The sequence below is a fragment of the Hydractinia symbiolongicarpus genome, chromosome 8 (genome assembly GCF_029227915.1).
Source record: "Hydractinia symbiolongicarpus strain clone_291-10 chromosome 8, HSymV2.1, whole genome shotgun sequence".
Classification (NCBI taxonomy): Eukaryota; Metazoa; Cnidaria; class Hydrozoa; order Anthoathecata; family Hydractiniidae; genus Hydractinia; species Hydractinia symbiolongicarpus.
Genome location: NC_079882.1, coordinates 25,438,088 through 25,442,860, shown reverse-complemented (window position 1 = coordinate 25,442,860; position 4,773 = coordinate 25,438,088). Strand labels below are relative to the sequence as shown.

At 34.5% G+C, this 4,773-nt stretch overlaps 1 pseudogene; it reads right to left on the bottom strand.

Moving 5' to 3' along the window:
* Positions 1-370: 370 nt before the first annotated feature.
* On the bottom strand, positions 371-4,131 carry LOC130655315 (uncharacterized; annotated as a pseudogene).
* Positions 4,132-4,773: the final 642 nt, after the last annotated feature.

The following is a 4,773-nucleotide window of genomic DNA, read 5'->3' as shown; positions in this document are numbered from 1 at the left end:
CTATCATTAAAGCAAAATTTAAATAGAATGCTTGTCCAGGGGAAAATGTGATTGCCTTATGTAATTAAAAATATAGATGACCTAAACCTAATCGAAACCTTATTAACTAAAATTAATAGTTGTAGCTTGTTTAAAATGGTGCAATAATCTTCATTAGACGTAAAAATACTTGACATAAAACCTCAATCAGATTTTTGGCGTGAATTAGCTTCAGTAAATCAAATTGTTCTCCAGTTTTGCTAAACTTTCTCTACATCAATGTTGGCTGAAGAAGGTAGAGGAGAAAAATTTTTTTGCTTCACTATTTTTCGTTTCTTGCATTTATAAGAATTACTGCTCTCTGAATATTGTAAACAAAAGCACTACAAACTAACTCTGATAATTTTGAATTTAATTTTTATGTACACTTCTGCAAGGGGGAATCAGGGAGTACATTTATCCTATAAGGAGGTCATGCATGAATAAATAAATAAAAAAATAAAAAAAAAGTTTTTAACTGATTGCTTACAATTGGGCAACGGTATATTGGTTAATTTCAGCAATTATAACCAGATATAAAAGAATTATAACTACCTAATATTTTTCTTACAAAACAACAATATAATGAAGGACAAAGTCTAGAGTACAAAAAATAGGCAACTAACTTTACTGAACAAGGAAGATGAGATCAAAAGTTATGCATATTTAAAAAAAAATTAATTCAGGAAAAAATCTGCATTCCTAAAATTAAAACTGAAAATCAGTAATATCAACATGTTAAAAATAATGTCTTTAAAACAACTTATAGCTTTTAATGCAAAATAATAAACCGTCTGCATTGTCAAACGTAGATTCTTGGAATTGTATTGTCGAATGACTTTTCAAAGACTTTTGTATTGTCTATGAAAGCTCTTAAATTTTCCTTTACTTTAAAACAATGTTTATCACCAGTCATTGTCATTGTAGCTTCCACGTTTGCTTTAATTTTATTGCCATCTTTTAAATGAAATACTGACGTGTTTGTCCGAACAGCTGAGATATTGCTGCATGTGACCTTTTCATCTGTCACATATGTTTCTTTTACATTTTCGCCATATTCAAATTCCATCAATGGAAAAATGGTTACACCAGAATCCTCATGAATCTCAAAGGAATACTTTCCATCATCTACTGATCTTTGTGTGGAATAAAACCCCGCTTTTATTTCATTACATGGAAGTTCAAGCAGGGGTTTGGGAGGTGGGAAGGAGAAAGAATCTTTCAAAATGGTTTCATCAGCTGTCTGAAATACCACTTGACATTTTGATGGGAATACTGCAAGGGTTTCATTATCAATGGCAGGATATAGCAAAGGAAAACATGTTGGTGTAATAGCAACACTTAATTTGTGACCTTTTCTAATTTTTTGACCAATGCCATTTAATTTTACACAGGCAATAATCTCTCTGTCAGCTCGAATCTTTGTTACCCAGCCATCACTTGAAACACATAAATTTTGACAACCTCTGGAAATTAACGTACTTTCACCACTTGGAAACTCATCAGTTACGCGTACATTTATTGCATATTTACCGGATGCACCAGCTTGAAGGCAAACATACATTTTACCAAGACCAGAAAATACAATATCTTTTTCCAAAGTATGTGAAGTCCAGCAACAACTATATTGATTAGCTACAGTTTGATCATCAGCAAATCCAGAATCTATACTGAACCATGAGCCGGAGCCAGCTCCTTGTAGAGCATGGGGTACCAACTTAACAGGAGGAACAGAAGTTAAATGTCTATTAAATTGCAAGCTCATCGAAGGACCAAAATAAAAGCATACTAAATCATCTGGCCATGTCTGAAAGTGAGAGTATTTAACAAAATTATTGAATCTGTTGTTCCAGTTATCAATTTTAACCCATGTACCAGTTGGAGAACCAATAATTTCATCTGGCTTCATAGAGTCACGTATATAGAGTGCTAGACGTGGCCAGCTTGTAACATTTTCATCTTTTTCATCTTTTAAATGATAGTTCCATCATTTTAAGCATAAACCAAGGTAATCTATATTTGGTCCAGCAACTGAAACATCTGGCCATTGGTGAGCCCATGGACCAATTACAACTTTTGAATCCTGGTTTAATGTAGCAGCCATCCTATATGCTGCATTACTGTATCCATCAGCATGTCCTCCTATAACAAGTACAGGACACTGGATTTTATTTTCACATTTAGACACAGAACCATGCATCCAATATGGATCCTCTTTGTGTTGATGTTGCATCCAAGTTGTCAAGAATGAATTCCCACTGGATTCTAAGCGTGTTAGCCAAAAGTTCTCCCAAGAGGAAGTATCAGGGAAATACCTGGGGTGAGGTGGTCTTGCATTGTAAGCAAACATAACAGATGCCCATGATAACATTTGGTCACCTACAATACAGTCTCCTTGATAATGAACATCATCTGCAAATCGATCATCAGTGGAATATAAAGTAATGACAGTTTTTAATGCTTCTGGTTGCTTGCATGAAACTTGTAGACCATTAAATCCACCCCAACTTTTGCCATACATGCCAACTCTACCATTTGACCAAGTTTGCAAAGATAGCCACTCTATGAGCTCCACAGCATCAGCCAATTCTTGCTCTGTATATTCGTCATAATAGGAGCCACTCGATGCACCAGAACCTCGAATGTCAACACGTATATCAATAAAACCATGTGAGCAAAACCATGGATGACGGCTGTGATCCCGTTTTAATGTTATTGTAGAATCCTTTCCATATGGAATATATTCCAGTATGGTTGGATATGAAATATTCTTATCATTTTCATGCTTGTTGGATCCTGGATATATTTCAGTGGTCCATTTAAAAGCATTTTCTTCGCCAAACATTGGAAAAATAGTCAAAATGTCTTGTTTTGCACATGGAAGCCATATTTTTAAAGCTATCTCTGTCCCATCTTTTAATACATGGATAAAGTGTGCAATTTCTGAAACTGGACATGGGCCAAAGTTCATTTTTTCCCAAGACATTCTAAAAATATTCAAATAACTTGTAAATATCATTAATTTGTGAACATCAGCATCAATTGTTTCTTATTTAATGCATGTTTCTCCTTTTTTCTTTATTTTGCCCAGTTTCCATATCGTTTACCCCTGTTTTCCTGTGGTTTCCCTGTCGTTTGTGAGAGTTTCCCCCTTTTGGTATGTTTAACATTTAGTAGTTACGATTTAAAACCAATTCTCTTCTATAATGCAATTTAGCAACAGCTTTATATTGTAGCAGGCTCTTGTGCATGCACATGAATAAAATAATATTACAAATCAATTTATCTCTGTAGCAGAGTAATTAATTTTATTTATCAATAGACACAACAAATGGCAAAGTGGCTGCCCAGAGTACTCAAAATTATGGCAGTGCCCACCAAGCAAACTATGTGAAGGCTTTAACTATAAGGCTTTATAACAATATCAGACTGGAATTTTAAGTCTTTTGTTTAGAACAATAAAAAGAAAGAAAAACATCATGGTCCACCACACAATTTTTCGAGAATTATTTAAGAGTTACTAAGAACGCTTAATCTTTTTCATGGCCATGAACAGGTAAGTCATTTCATTTAAAAACAGGAGTTATCAAAATACAGCTTAATCAAAATTGCTGACTAGAATTTGGGTCTGGAAATCTTTTGAGTTTATGGAAGAGAGGTGTTTAAACTTTGGAAGAGAAGTATTTCAAACGGAAGAGAACTTTTCCAGGGGAAAAAAGAGAACTGTTTTGACTGAGAAGAGAAGTGCTTTATGAAGAAATAAAGTGAGCCATAAGGGACGGTTTTGTTCTGGTGAGTCTGCTGTTTTAGTAAAAGTATGTTTTTTTTTTAAAGTGATATGGGAAAGGGCTAAAACATGACTACATGCTGTTTTTTACTCCTGTTCCTAACTAATATCATTCCTTTTTTATGATTCAACATAGGTTTCTACCTTTAACTCGTTGACACACAGCAGGAATACAGGAGAGAATTTTGTTTACAACCCGCGCATGTGTTCTTTCACTGGTAAATGTGCTAAGTACAGGAATCTACAGATACTTAAGCGTAAACGACAAGAAACTGACGTCATTATTACACTCCTTTTTTTTATGCTTTTAATTTTAGCTAGCTATCCTCTTTACTAACAAAAAAACGGTGAAACTATACTAAGCTTACGGTGAATATGAAATTTACCATAAAAATAAAAGCAGTCTTGAATGAATTCAGAGAATACAAAGATATACGTCTCCTTTGATTGATCTCTTTTAAAAAATAATGTCATAGCGCAAAATCCGGTAAATAAATCAGTGTGCTTGGGCTGGTTATTTATTCAACTGGTATTGCTAATTAACGGTCTTATGGAGTCCTGCTTTTCCCAAAAACATTGAAAGCCCCGGGGGGCAACTTGTCTTGTGGGTGGTTGGAAAAAACCCGGAGAGCCTCAGAACGAAGACATATATGGTCACGTCACGTCTTTATTATTCTCTGTTTTTCAATTCTAAAAGAGGATAAATTTAAAAAAAATACATTCTGTAAGTATATATTATTATTTTGCTTTCAGTGTAACCATAGTTAATAGAAATTATTAACTATGGTGTAACACACATTTCGTCGCCAATTTTTTCACATTATCGATGGTACCACAAAGAGCACATATCGCCTTTTGCCATGTGCATATCCTTGGATTGTGATACCATAACCAAGGTAGCTTGCAACTGTAGTAAAGGCTGACGCGAAGGTAGCTTCGCTTCAACTTCGTCCCCAGGTTTTTTTGCC